At 45.2% G+C, this 15,810-nt stretch overlaps 1 long non-coding RNA gene across 1 annotated transcript; it reads left to right on the top strand.

Moving 5' to 3' along the window:
• The first annotated feature begins 5,223 nt into the window (after positions 1-5,223).
• Positions 5,224-8,496, top strand: LOC115010591 (uncharacterized). Its single transcript, XR_003832501.1, has 3 exons — positions 5,224-5,353; positions 6,777-6,837; positions 8,458-8,496. It is a non-coding gene; the product is annotated as an uncharacterized LOC115010591 (long non-coding RNA).
• Positions 8,497-15,810: the final 7,314 nt, after the last annotated feature.

Below are 15,810 nucleotides of genomic sequence, written 5' to 3' on the forward strand. Positions count from 1 at the left end.
GGGTTACTCAAAGATTACAAAGAACAAATGACAAGACACAACCCAGAGTTTCAGCTAATCGCATCCTCTAAGATCTTTTTTCCAGATATGTGAGACTTGCAGGGTGGAGTCCGAGCGTCCAGAGTCAGTTTGTTCTTTTGTCCTGCAGTGTGCTCCAGCTGGAAGATGGAGGCGGGCCAAACACAAGTTCACTCATGTTCGCAGCGGTGTTCGTGGTCTCCTCACACAGACGGGCTGAGGTCCTGTGAGAAACGAGAACGGTCCCTGCAGAGTTGGGGTGATAACATTCAATGTCCCGGTGATGGTTTAGTGGTTCGGCTTCCAAATACAACGCCAGAAGGTTGTGAGTTCAACACCAGGGCTGCCACCATTGTGCCCCTGAGCAAGGTACTTAACCCTGAGTTGCTCCGGGGAGACTGTCCCTGTACTTAGTTCACTGTAAGTTGCTCTGGAAATACAATGTAATGTAGGCAAAGTCCACTGAATCAGCTGAATTAGTCATTAAAATCTTCTTTTCTCACAGCTCTGTAGGTGAGTATAGTGCTGATGCTGTGCAGTCAGGTTACCCCTCTCTCCACATTCATTTGAACTTAGTGCTGCACTAGAAAATATGATACCTTTTATTAATGCACAGCACATTTTAGGGGTGGTGCAAGACATGATTTGAATAGATTTAAAACTTGTGTGACTGCACTTGGACCTGGATGAAAATAAGAAGAACTGGAGTTCCTATGTTGGTTAATGTCGGCACAGTCAGGGCATTGGTGTTAGTGCTGGATAAACACATCATGCAAAAACATTCCAGTGTTCAAATTTCTTGAAATACTGCAAATGATTTGGTACATTGGGTTGTTCAGACTAAGAGCATCACTTCTAACACCACATGCAACACAACAATGACCTGACGGATGTTACTGTGTTATGCACAAACCCCCCCAGGAATGGCGCTGGGGTGTAAAGCAATGTTGGCGTAGAAGTTGCACGGTGTATTGCATCTTCCACGTTCATGATATGACACACCCTGGCCCAAAGAGCATTTTTCCTCAATCATGTTCACAATCATTGGAAAAGGAGCAGCTGTGCAACAGTTGGTACATTTTTATGACCGTCACAGACTCGTTTTGTTATCCGAATTTGAGCCATTCTTTTCGATAAAGTCTAGAAGAGACGTATGATCAAATTAATTTAACCATACCATGCCAACAGGAAGTGAGACGGCTCAGCTTTGATCGATTTAGGATTATTATAAAACTTTGCAGATGTTGGTGTTAATCACTGACCTCATATCCCCCCTGGTATTAATATGAGATCTCTATCTGGATATCTGGATTAATAAACGCATGTTAATGCTGGTGGGAAATGGAATGCAGTTCAAATTAGATCCATCCTAGTTTTGGAGTTCTCATGTTTTAGCTTCACTGAATCTGATGTGGCTCACATGAAAACTTGAAGTCTCGGACGTGCATGCTCTGAACCTGTTCGGCTGGTGGAGGACTCTACTGAGTATGCTCTGATCATGCTCGGCTGGTGGAGGACTCTACTGAGTATGCTCTGAACCTGTTCGGCTGGTGGAGGACTCTACTGAGCATGCTCTGATCCTGCTCGGCTGGTGGAGGACTCTACTGAGTATGCTCTGATCCTGTTCGGCTGGTGGAGGACTCTACTGAGTATGCTCTGATCCTGTTCGGCTGGTGGAGGACTCTACTGAGTATGCTCTGATCCTGTTCGGCTGGTGGAGGACTCTACTGAGTATGCTCTGATCCTGCTCGGCTGGTGGAGGACTCTACTGAGTATGCTCTGATCCTGCTTCGGCTGGTGGAGGACTCTACTGAGTATGCTCTGATCCTGCTCGGCTGGTGGAGGACTCTACTGAGTATGCTCTGATCCTGTTCGGCTGGTGGAGGACTCTACTGAGTATGCTCTGATCCTGCTTCGGCTGGTGGAGGACTCTACTGAGTATGCTCTGATCCTGCTCGGCTGGTGGAGGACTCTACTGAGTATGCTCTGAACCTGTTCGGCTGGTGGAGGACTCTACTGAGCATGCTCTGATCCTGTTCGGCTGGTGGAGGACTCTACTGAGTATGCTCTGATCCTGCTCGGCTGGTGGAGGACTCTACTGAGTATGCTCTGAACCTGTTCGGCTGGTGGAGGACTCTACTGAGCATGCTCTGATCCTGTTCGGCTGGTGGAGGACTCTACTGAGTATGCTCTGATCCTGTTCGGCTGGTGGAGGACTCTACTGAGCATGCTCTGATCCTGTTCGGCTGGTGGAGGACTCTACTGAGCATGCTCTGATCCTGTTCGGCTGGTGGAGGACTCTACTGAGTATGCTCTGATCCTGTTCGGCTGGTGGAGGACTCTACTGAGCATGCTCTGATCCTGTTCGGCTGGTGGAGGACTCTACTGAGTATGCTCTGATCCTGTTCGGCTGGTGGAGGACTCTACTGAGTATGCTCTGATCCTGCTCGGCTGGTGCAGGACTCTACTGAGCATGCTCTGAACTTCAGTAACAAGCAATAACCTGGCGACATGGGGCTCTTGTGGTTGTGGTGCAAACTTTTTTTTTTTGCTGAGGATGATTTTCAGAGTCAAGCAGCTGAAATCGCAAAATATCCCAGCCAGCTACGTCACTTAATATAACGGAGGTGGCAACAGTGATAACTAATTTAGCTGACCGTTACATACAGTTCCCAAGAGGAGAGAAACTCTCCACAATCACCGCGGCTTTCTCTTGTAAATATCGAAGCGCGGTGTAATTGGGCTCGTTGATGGGTCTCCGTTTGCCATCACAGACCCCGTGGGAAGGATGAGACAACATGCGTGTGCTGCAAAGGATACAATCAACATCGAAACCATAAGAGATCACAATATGATAGTTATATTGTAAACAACTAAACAAGACAACTTACTCAAAGATTTTTTGCACAAGACAGAAGATATAAGACCAGAAAACAGAAATAAAAGAAGGGAGATTAAATAATAGTGCAGCAGAGAGGGAGGAGATTCGAATGGAATTCCCCTCCAGTCACATACTGGGGCTGATGATACTCCATGATGCTCCATACCTCACAGCTGCACTTTGATGGGCCTGGCAATGTACACACACACACACACACACACACACACACACACACACACACACACACACATCCATACATCATATGAATAGTATGTGATTGTGTGTGAGTGCACTGAGCCCAGCCCATGTGAGTCTGTTGTCATTGACTGGCTGCTAATGGTTAACAGATGAGACTGTGTGTGTGTGTGTGTGTGTGTGTGTGTGTGTGTGTGTGTGTGTGTGTGTGTGTGTGTAGGGTGTGGACCCTCTTCAGAGTATGATTAGTTTGGGGACCTTGAGCCAAATCCTAACATAATGCAACATCTGAGCAGACCAGCGTATAGTGTAACATGGTCTGTGTGTGTGTGTGTGTGTGTGTGTGTGTGTGTAAGTTTGTGTGTGTATGTGTGTATGTGTGTTTGTGTGTGTGTGTGTGTCCCATTATCACCATCATCTGTTCCTGGACGTGTCTGCACTGCACATGCTCAAATATAATGATGTCATGCATACAGGAAGTTGACCACTCCTTGGAGACGATGTCAAACCTTGACAACAGATTCTGAATGCTCACCAGTCTGCAAGAACCTCGCCCTGTACTCAGAGACCTGAGGGTGCTGGTCTCACCGGGGTCTTACTGGGTTCATTGGTCTTACTGGTAAAGTGGTTAAAGTGGTTTAAATGAGTTATCTGGTCTTACTGTGGTATCATTGGTAACTTAAAGTAACGGCACATTGTGTGTCGGTTTTACACGGGACACAAACTCCTGGGTGAAAGTCCGATGTTTGTTTGATCCTCCCCTCCCATGGATCCTCCTCTCCTACGCGGAGCTTTTGCTCTTTATACTACGTCTCCTGATTTCTAGAGCGCTTGCTCTTTGTGTCTAATGTTGCCGCGGTTGTGATTTAAATTGTAGCAACTTCAAAGCCCAGGGCATCTCATACAGATGCTGAGGGTCGTGATAAAAGTCTTTGTCGCTCTGGGAATTAGACCCTTACATTACATTACAGGTCATTCAGCAGACACTCTTATCCAGAGCGACTCACAGTGAAGTAACTACAGGGACAGTCTGTCTGGAGCAGCTCAGGGTTAAGTGCCTTACTCAGGGGCACAATGGTGGCAGACCTGGTGTTGAACTCACAACCTTCTGGTGTTGTGTTTGTAAGCCGTGCCACAGACATGCAGACCAGGCTGCATTAGTTTAATTGGTTTCAGACTTTTCTGTGGTTTTACTGGTTTCTTTTGGTTTCTTCCCTGAAGTTATAGGCTTCACAGGTGGTGCTGACACTTTGTCATTGATTTCACTTGATTGGTTTATTACTTTCACTGCCGTCACTGGTCTGACTGGTTTCATTTGTGTTACAGGTTTCAATGTTCTTTGTGTTCTCACTGGTGTTGCTAGGGTTAGTGGACATGCTGTGTAATCAGTCAATTGTATTTGTCACACAAAACTGTAAATTGCAATGTTAAACTTAAATGAAATGAAATCCCGTCAGCTCTTGTAATTTGTGCATTAGTCACGGTAAAGCACATGCCTTCTCCTTTTATTCCTGCCAGAGTCCTCTACTCAGAGTCAGATTGGTGTGTAGAAAAAGAGTCCCATGGCCCAATGGCACCGTCCGGCACTCAAAGTTCCAGACAAGTTTTGTGGGATAAAAGGACATAACTGTTCCTGACATCTCTTTGTAAAACGATATGGGCTCCAGCCCATCATCCAACGGCCCGCACATTGGCCTGCAGATCCACGCACCCGGGACCACAGCCAGTGTTTAATTCCTCCACGCTTGCCTCGGTGCAGAGATAGATGTGAAGATGGACACAGAGATGGAACTTGCTTGTCCATGTGGTCAGGATCTTAGCTTGTGCCTTTCTTCTCCACCTCTTCCTCAATTTCCCTATCCTGCCGAACGACTCGTAGTCAGACAACAATATTGTCCAATGTCAATCACAAAAAAGTTCAACTTATATTTCACACAGACACTGGGTCCAGTGGTCTTCACTGGAGTTGCATTGCATTGGTTTCATTGGTCTATAATTGTACTATTTATACTGGTCTTACTGGTTTCACTAGACATTTTCTGTAGTTTGACTGTTGCCTCTGGTCTTTACAGGAGTCCGTTTTTTTTACAGCTCTGATTAGTCTCACTGGAGTCACCGGGAGGAGATCTGTCAGGAGGAACCAGGAGAAAATCTGTACAGGGAAACCTTTTCAGTTTCTTTGTGTCAATACACCAGGACTGGATGTTTCCCAGTTTGTACTGGTTCAAATCCCTGGATCATATAGGAACGTCTAATCAGGTAAAACTATCAGGAAACCTCTAACATGGCAACATGTCTCCTGTAACCATCTGTGTCCAGTCAGTTCCTGATTCATTGTACAGAGAGTGAAGCCACATCACAAACTCTGATCAATTTATGTTTATGATTATTATAAAAAGGTGCAGATGTTGGTTTTAAGCCCTCATTTCCTCCCTGGTATTAATATGATATCTCTATCTGGATCAGGAAAAACCTATTTATGCTGGTGAAAAAACGTGAATGATGCAGTTAAAATGCGATCCATCCTCGTGATGGAGGTTTCAGCCAGGTGTGAATAACACAAGAGCAGTTTGTTTCTTCTTCTAGAGACACTGCTACGATGTGAAAGATGAGAGTTGTGTCACTTGTTAAAGTAAAAGCAACCTTAACAAAGTTAGCGAGACTCCTGAAAAGTACTGTGTCTTGCACGTTGTAATGTAGAGTATCCTGCATCAGCTCCCCTGACCCGAGACACATGATGTTTGCTGACAAATTTGCCAGCTCCGTCTACCTAATTTACATTTTGAGATCCGATCACAAAGTGGGCAAAATTCTGACAACAAGAAGTATTAATACCAGGTGTGAATGCAAAGGCCTGTGATCAGTTTTCACCTAAATAATGTATCCAGATACAGACCACAGGTTAACACCAGGTGGAGATGAGGTCATATGGGATGTTTTAAAACAATCTGCAATGGACACTGTTGGATGTGGATGGAGTTGACCCTTCACAAACTCAAAGCATGTGTACATGACCCGTGCGCTGTGGTTGAATGTAACAAAGTACATTTACTCAATAGTTATATTTAACCACAAATTTAAGGTAGTATTTACTTCGCATGCCACTTTCTACTTCTACGTTTTTGAGTGAAATATTATTTTTTATCTGACAGCTTTAGGTACTCGTTACTTGTACAGCTGAGTCAGTTTTTATGTGAAAAATTAAATCATGGTTCCGGCTTCACAAAGATTTGCTGCTTTTCCTTTTAATAAATGTGATGTTTTCACGTAATCATTTTGAGGTTTTGTGAAGGTGACGATATTTCTCACAATGTTTTTCATTTTTACAAAACAATTAGTCGAATGATAGGAGAAAATATTAAGCAGTTTAGTCCATAATCAAACATTAGTTTATTGTTTTAAAGTGGGCTCCACCTCAACCAACTACGACAGTAAAATCCTGCTTTTACATTCATTCATGAGGAATAATAATGGAAACATCACTGTTTGCGGTGCATCCAACCCAATCACTTCCTTTTCCACCTTCTTCCAAAACACAAACATCCAATGACCAAAGTATTTCTGGAGACGAGAGGGACAACAAAGCAAATAGAAAACACACATGCTGGACAATAGTGACATACAGCCACTGTAAAAGTTACATTCAGCTGCTTTCTTCTTCTACTGTTCCTGTGTCTTCTAGAAGATGTGTCCAGATGTGTCGGAGAACAATGGCAACTCCCATGGACGTGAGCATGACTTGTGTGAGTATGTAAACATGAATAAAAGTCTGAAAGATTCTGTAGATATTACCTGGTGACACGGCAGTAAAATAATTACTGATCAACTAAGCTCCTCAGAGTGAATGCTTTCTGGACTTGTGTCTGAAGTTTTTCCCCTTTTTTTTTGTTAAATACATTTGGTGACATTACTCCAATAACCAGCTGGGAGGAGAAACCTCAACCTCCCTCTCCACAGTGGATTAAAAGAGACACAGACAGAGAGAACGGAAGTGTTGAAATAAAAGATCTAACTGTAAAGATGTCAGAAGATTTCTGTTAGTTTTCTTAGTAACATCAGTCAATTAAACATTTTGGGAAATACACTTATTCTCTTTCTTTTTGAGGGTGATATGGTTCAACCTCACGTCCGTGTGTTAACTATGGAGTCAGGGCGTGGTTAGCCTAGCTTAGCATAAAGACTGGAAGCAGGGGAAAACAGCTAGCCTGGCTCCATCCAACACACAATCCGCCCAGAAAGGACCTGCAGCTCAGAAAGGTGTATTTGCATTGTTCAAACTACCTTTGAACTCCTCTAAGATACATTTAAAGATACAATCTCAGCATGTTGGTGCAGAGCTGCAATAAATCCCCTCTGACTGACTTCACTCTTACAGGAAACAGAGCAGTTGAGGCAGATTGCATCACCACATGGTCTGTTACTGTTATTATAGCACCGAGTGTGGAGAGCAGAGAAATTCATGGAGCTGACGAACAGGACTGGAGGCTTGGTTTGGATAGCACATCAACATTAAATGAGTGCAAAGTGATGTACAGAGTGCAAAAACTGAAAGATAGAAGAAGGTGAAACAGACAGAATTGTGCAGTAAAACACTGGATAAAGGTGAAACAGTAGCACTAGAAATGTGTGCTTCATTATGCTGAGAATTGCAGGTGTAAACGTTGTAAAATGTCTTAAAATGCTGTTTGTTTGATACAAAATATATTGCAGTTTTAATTGAAGCGCCGAAAAATGTTAATCAATGAGCAGCTGAAATGCCAGTTGCCATGTAAAGTTGATTAGAAGTAGAGTTTAAAATAACGTTCGACCAGTGTCTCCTAGGGGTTAAAGGGGGGTTAAAATGTTGAAGAGGCTGCATAATAAACAGACTGATAGAGAATAGAGACGCAGTAGAATCTGATTTAAAGACTAAACTGAAGTAAACATTCACAGTTAGTCATGATGCAGTCACCAGAACAGACAGATCCAGAGACACACCCTGAGAGGAGGGTGGGGGGGGGGGGGGGGTAGACCTGGAGGAGAGATCTTGAGTCTTTTCTTCTCCACACTGACCTCCAAAAACATGTCAGACAGAGAATAAAGCTTTACATATATCTTATATCTTATATGTAGTCTACTAAGCTCAGTGACCCGAGGAGACATGAGGACACTTCGTCTCTCGACTCATTTGCCTCCAAACTAAAACTGTGTTTATAAATGAGTCTGTCATTTACCCCAGTGGTTCTGAGTCCAGAGCTGGAGAGATGGATCCACACCAAGAGAAACCAAACAGATTAATTATAACTTTATATTAATACGGCTTTTAAGGCCTTTATCTTTGAGACTCTTATTGTGAAACATAAATGTTTTATGTCTTCCTATAGATCCTCCTGAGTTCTCCCAGAAGACATTTTTATCTCACAGGTGAGGTGTTCATTTGAGTGAGCGCTGATGAAGCTGATTTGTTTGCTTATCATGTAACTTTGAACTTGTAATAGTATTAAAAGTAACTTGAATGACATTAATTATCACAAAGGCTGCACATGTACTAGTTTAGTTTTTCAGGTAATTTTATTCATCATTCAGTCAGGAGGAAACATTTGTTCACATAAAAAGCTATAAAAATATGTATAGTTGAAAGATGAGGGAAACATTATATCAAGAAAGAAAGAAACAACAAGCGGGTAGCAGAGATACACAAACACACACAATTGTCTTAACTGTCACATCTAACCGAGGGATCATCAGAAATGTTGTGTGTTGTAAACCTCACACAGTTTACACATCTTTTACATTACATATTTTTCCTTAACCAGATTCTTACATTTGGAGTTAGTTAAGTTATCATCCTTTAATCCCTTGTAATGTATTTAATTATTGACTCACTTATTATTACGATAAAGTGTCTTTCTTCTGGAATATGGGATCAGTGCATAGATCTGCCCTCACTTCACTTTGGTGACACGAACTTATTCTTATTCATCAAACTAACAAACATCGAGTGAGAACAGACGTGTCCTCCAAACAACTTCCGATCGCAGTTTAGATTTGCAAAGATTTGCATTTAGTTTGGTAGCACATAAACAAATTGAAGCCTGTGTGTGTGTGTGTGTGTGTGTGTGTGTGTGTGTGTGTGTGTGTGTGTGTGTGTGTGTGTGTGTGTGTGTGTGGGTGTGTGTGTGTGTGTGTGTGTGTGGGTTAGTATGTGTGTTTGCGTGTGTGGGTGTGTGTGTGTGTGTGGGTGTGTGTGTGTGTTAGTGTGTGTTAGTGTGTGTGTGTGTGTGTGCGTGTGTGTTTGCGTGTGTTTGTGTGTGTGTGTGGGTGTTAGTGTGTGTGTGTGTGTGTGTGTTTGTGTGTGTGTGTGGGTGTTAGTGTGTGTATGTGTGTGTGCGTGTGTGTGTGTGTGTGTGTGTGTGTGTGTGTGTGTGTTTCACACAGACAGGAGTCTAAAGTTTGTCTCTGCTAATAATCAGACGTCATCTAAGACGTTTAAAGGATGAAAAGTCCTCACACTGTAGTTTACATACAATAACCTTTATCAGGGTCACTAATACATTTTATTATAAGTAAACAACAGTTCTACTTTTTACTAATACTGTAGTTACTTTAGCTATTTCCACTTCTTTGCTTTTCTTATCATGTAACTTTTAACTTGAATGACATTAATTACCACAAAGTGTCCTGCTGGTCAAAGGCTGCACATGTAAAGTGATTTAAGAAAGAAAACTAGTTTTGTTTTTCAGGTAATTGTATTCATCATTCAGTCAGGAGGAAACATTTGTTCACATAAAAAGCTATAAAAATATGTATTTTCAACAGAAATTATTTTGTGCATTGATTGAATATGAAATGTGTTTTCTCTAATCTTGTATATCATCTCACAATCCCCCTCAAACTGTCTCTGGAGGTCCCTGCAGGATCCTGATGCAGGTTGAGAAGTACAGATGCTGCCACCTGCTGGCAGCTCCAAACATCTACACCAGGGGTGGGGAACCTTTTTCCTATCAAGGGCACACAACATCCTTCGAGGGCCGTACTAATTATTGAACTCATAACCTCTGCAAAAAATGTTAAGATGCAGCCCATTCATTTCACATTAATTTTATGCTGTGCAAAAAAGCAACTTTTTTATCCATGTATCTATCTGTTTTATCAGAAATCCTTTATTAGTCCCACAACGGGGAAATGTATCTTGTCACAGCAAAAGAACATATGAAGTAAAAAGGCAGTACACAATAATTAAATAGAATAAAACATAATATAAGTACCAAGTGGTTGATAGAAAATAAAGTGAGTATTGCACATGGCAGTGATAATTGCACAGCAGTGGTGGAACAGTCTGTTCTTGGTGTGGTGGTCTACCTCTCTATCTGTCCATGTTTGTATGTTAACTTTATTCAAACGCACTCGTCCTTTCAGCTCGTGCAGTTTGGCATGTTTCGTGCAGTAATGACGCTCAAGATTATTTTTCATCACCGCAAGCGCGTCCGCACAAACTAGACACACTGGCCTTTAACTTTTATATTTTTTAAATTAATATTTTTTGTTAACCTTAAAGGGAATCTCTCTTTCAAAGGGGACCTGACCAACACAGGCAGCAGCACAAATAAAACACATAGTTACTGACAGAAACAATGAAAGGAACCAAAACTCAAGCATGAGGAACTCGCATTCACTAAAGTCAGTTTTGTAACCAGATACATTTAAAAGCATTGACATCTAAAAGGTAACCTCTCTGGGAACCATCACCTTATCGTGGTGGAGAGGTTTGTGTGTCCCTATGAACCTGAGAGCTGTGTTGTCTGGACCTCCTGGTAGGGTCTCCCAAGGCAAATTGGTCTCAGGCGTGGGGCCAGACTAAGAATGGTTCAAAACGACTTCATGAAAAAAAGGGAAAGGAAAGGAGAGACCCTGCCTGGAGGAAGCCCGTGGCCCCCGTCTGGAGCCAGGCCCAGAGGGTGGGCCCGACAGCGAGCGCCTGGTGGCCGGGTTTGCCACGGAGCCCGGACAGGCACAGCCCAAAGAAGCTACGTGGTGCCTCCCATCCATCCATCCTGTGGGCCCACCACTCATGGGAAAAACCGCTGGGGTCGATGGCGCTGTCAGACGGGTGGCAGTGATGGTCAGGGACCTCAACGGACCAGACACGGGCACCAGAGGCTGGCTCTGGGGATGTGGAACGTCACCTCTCTGTGGGGGAAGGAGCCGGAACTAGTGCGGGAGGTGGAGCGCTACCAGTTAGTTCTGGTGGGGCTTACCTCTACGCGCAGTCTTGGCTCTGGAACCGTACTCCTGGATAGGAGTTGGACTCTATTCTTCTCCGGAGTTGCCCAAGGTGTAAGGCGTTGGGCCGGGTTGGAGATACTCACCAGCCCCCGGCTGAGCGCCGCTACGTTGGAGTTTACCCCGGTGGACGAGAGGCCCTACGCCTCCCTACGCCTTCGGGATATGGGGTGGAAAACTCTGACTGTTGTTTGTGCCTATGCCCCAAACCGCAGTTGGGAGTATTCGGCCTTCTTGGAGACCCTGAATGGAGCCCTGCAGGGGGCTCCAGTAAGGGACACCGTAGTCTTGCTCGGAGACTTCAACGCACACGTGGGAAACAACGGTGACATCTGGAGAGGCGTGATTGGGAGGAAGGGCCTCCCTGATCTAAATCCGAACGGTCGTTTGTTGTTGGACTTCTGTGCTAGTCATGAAATGGCCCTAACAAACACCATGTTCGAATATAAGGATGCTCATAAGTGTACGTGGTACCAGAGCACCCTAGGCCAATGATCGATTTTGTAATCGTATCATCTGATCTGAGGCCGCATGTTTTGGACACTCGGGTGAAGAGAGGGGTGGAGCTGTCAACTGATCACCATCTGGTGGTGAGTTGGATCAAGGGGTGGGGGAAGACTCTGGACAGACCTGGTCAACCCAAACGGGTAGTGCGGGTGAACTGGGAACGTCTGGAGGAAGCCCCTGTCCTGGGGATCTTCAACTCACACCTCCTGCGGAGCTTTTCAGACATCCCTGTGGAGGTTGGGGGCATTGAACCTGAGTGGGCGATGTTCAAAACCTCTATTGCTATAAGCTGCGGTGATGAGCTGTGGTCTCAAGGTCTTAAGTGCCTCAAGGGACGGTAACCCTCGAACACCGTGGTGGACCCCGGTGGTCAGGGAAGCCGTCCGACTGAAGAAGGAGTCCTTCCGGGTTATGTTATCCGGGAGGACTCCGGTAACAGTTGCAGGGTACCAAAGAACTAGAAGGGTGGCAGCCTCTGCCGTGTGAGAGGCAAAGCAGCGGGTGTGGGAGAAGTTCGGAGAAGCTATGGAGAAGGACTTTCGGTCGTCACCAAGGTGCTTCTGGAAAACCATCCGACATCTCAGGAGGGGGAAGCGAGGAACCATCCAAGCTGTGTACAGCAACGGTGGGACCCTGCTGACTTTGACTGAGAAGGTTATCGGCCAGTGGAAGGAGCACTTTGAGGAACTCCTGAATCCGACTAATGCTAACGCCCTCTATGGTAGAGGCAGAGTTGGAAGCTGATGGGGGATCATCGTCAATTTCCCTGATGGAAGTCACTGAGGTAGTCAAACAACTCCACAGTGGCAAAGCCGCAGGGGTTGATGAGATCCGTCCAGAAATGCTGAAGGCTTTGGGTGTTGAGGGGCTGTCTTGGTTGACATGCCTCGACAACATAGCGTGGAAGTCTGGGACAGTGCCTAGGGGTTGGCAGACCGGGGTGGTGGTTCCCCTATTTAAAAAGGGGGACCAGAGAGTGTGTGCCAACTACAGGGGTATCACACTTCTCAGCCTCCCTGGTAAAGTCTACTCCAAGGTACTGGAAAGGAGGGTTCGGCCGATAGTCGAACCTCTGATTGGAGAGGAACAATGCGGATTCCGTCCTGGTGGTGGAACAACGGACCAAGTCTTCACTCTTGCAAGGATCCTGGAGGGGGCCTGGGAGTACGCCCATCCGGTCTACATGTGTTTTGTGGATCTGGAAAAGGCGTATGACCGTGTCCCCCGGGTGATACTGTGGGAGGTGCTGCGGGAGTATGGGGTGAGGGGGTCACTTCTAAGGGCCATCCAATTCCTATACGCCCAAAGCGAGAGTTGTGTCCGGATACTCAGCAGTAAGTCAGACTCGTTCCCAGTGAATGTTGGCCTCTGCTAGGGCTGCGCTTTATCACCAATCCTGTTCGTGATTTTCATGGATCGGATATTGCGTAGTCGTGGAGGAGAGGGGTTGCAGTTCGGTGACCTGAGGATCTCATCGCTGCTCTTTGCAGATGATGTGGTCCTTATGGCATCATCGGTCTGTGACCTTCAACAGTCACTGGATCGGTTCGCAGTCCGAGTGTGAAGCGGTTGGGATGAGGATCAGCACCTCAAAATCTGAGGCCATGGCTCTCAGCAGGAAACCGGTGGATTGCCTACTCCGGGTAGGGAATGAGCCTTTACCACAAGTGAAGGAGTTCAAGTACCTCAGGGTCTTGTTCGTGAGTGAGGGGACGATGGAGCGAGAGATTGGGCAGCGGGGGCGGTACTACAGTCACTTTACCGCACCGTTGTGACGAAAAGAGAGCTGAGCCAGAAGGCAAAGCTCTCAATCTACCACTCGATTTTCGTTCCGACCCTCACCTCTGGTCATGAAGGCTGGGTCATGACCGAAAGAACGAGATCACGGGTACAAGCGGACGAAATGGGTTTTCTCAGACGGGTGGCTGGCGTCTCCCTTAGAGATAGGGTGAGAAGCTCAGCCATCCGTGAGAGACTCGGAGTAGAGCCATTGCTCCTTGACGTTGAAAGGAGCCAGTTGAGGTGGTTCGGGCATCTAGTAAGGATGCCACCTGGCCACCCTAGGGAGGTGTTCCAGGCACGTCCAGCTGGGAGGAGACCCCGGGGAAGACCCAGGACTCAGTGGAGAGATTATATCTCCTCACATCCCCCAGTCGGAGCTGGAGGATGTGGCCCGGAGAAGGGAAGATTGGGGTTCCTTACTGGAGCTGCTGCCCCCGCGACCCGATCCCGGATAAGTGGTAGACGATGGATGGATGGATGGACATCTAAAAGGAATCTTCCTCTTATTCTTACATTTTTGATTTAAAAGCATTTAACAAGATTAATTATTTGAGTTTCAAGTCTTTCTGCAACATATTCCATGCCGAGGGTGCAGACTACACAAATGCCATTTTTCTCATTTCTGTTCAGACATTTGTGACAAAAAGCAACAAGAAGTCCTGAGAACACAAAGAGGTTTTGTCCGGCACTTTTCTGCGTGGTTGAGACACAAAGACTGTATGTGAGCAGAAGACCAAGAATTGCTTTATATATTAATGTGTACCAATGTCAGAGCCTACAGGTGGTCAGAGCAAACTCTAAACTTTACTTTAATGGACCTCAGGGAAGTAAAGTAGGCTGTGTCAACCACATGAAGACAGTGAGCAGAGGTATGCATACATTAACACAATAAACTGAGCTCTAAACAGACTAGTTACCAGCCCGATGTCAGATCTGCTCTTCCACAGGGCTCTCAGGGCTGCGTTCTCAAACGTTGCGTCTCCTGTTAGTCGACTCAGCATGGCGAACTCCAGGATGGAGGTTCCCACGCCGGCGGTACAAGTGGCGGGTGTTTCAGTGGACTGACTCCGTTCAGCAGGTTCACCGTACCGTACGGCATGCCGTTGGGAGTCTGGAACGATGACATCATCAAACAACGTGTTATTGCTGCAGCAGATACAGCACAGGGATTGTTTTTGCATTTCAAGAAATTATGTAGTTACAGAGCACAACAAATGCAAACATGCTCCAGCACACTTTCTTACTTGAAAGATAAATGTATTCATTTTGGTACTACACCTTTAACAGACGAACTTTAGTACCAAAACTTTTTCTGTTGAAGTTTGACAGTGTTCAGGAGTTTATCTGCAACTGTTGAGCTCCTCGTCCCTCTCATACACACCTGTCTCATGAAAGAGATGTGCACAGTGTTTGTGTGCTCATAGTTACAGAACATGCAAAATAAAATACATTTAATATAAGATTAAATAATAATAAACAAAACCGATACAATGTGACTTCATAGGATATAGTTGACAGATGAGGGAAACATTATGGCAAGAAACAAACAAATAACAAGCGGGTAGCAGAGATACACAAACACACACAATCGTCTTAACTGTCACATCTAACCGAGGGATCATCAGAAATGTTGTGTGTTGTAAACCTCCCACAGTTTACACATCTTTTACATTCCATATTTTTCATTGACAATATCCTTACATTTGGAGTTAATTAAGTTATCATCCTTTAATCCACAGGTGTCAAACTCAAGGCCCGAGAAAATATCATATGTTTATCATAACTGGCCCGCTGGTTTTGGGAATTAAATCAATGCATGGCCCAACCACGGGAAAATACATATTTGAGGAAGTATCCAAATGTGTGAGAAATGAAACTGCCCCGGGACAAACTGACGGGACTGACGACAGATGGAGCGCCTCCGATGAAAAGAATGTATTAGTGGGCAGGATGAGGGAGAAGATGCAGCGGGAGAACTGTGCAGGTGAGCTGACGGTGTATCACTGCATCATACACCAGGAAGCGCTGTGTTGTAAAGCTCTGGAGATGGAACATGTAATAAGCACCGTAAAACAGACAGGAAACTTTATAAGAGTCAATGTAAGTGAGGAGATACATTCTCAACATGGCGCCGTGCCCTATCACACAGAGAGAATCTGATGCAG

This window comes from Cottoperca gobio, chromosome 7, assembly GCF_900634415.1.
Source record: "Cottoperca gobio chromosome 7, fCotGob3.1, whole genome shotgun sequence".
NCBI classification, from domain to species: Eukaryota; Metazoa; Chordata; class Actinopteri; order Perciformes; family Bovichtidae; genus Cottoperca; species Cottoperca gobio.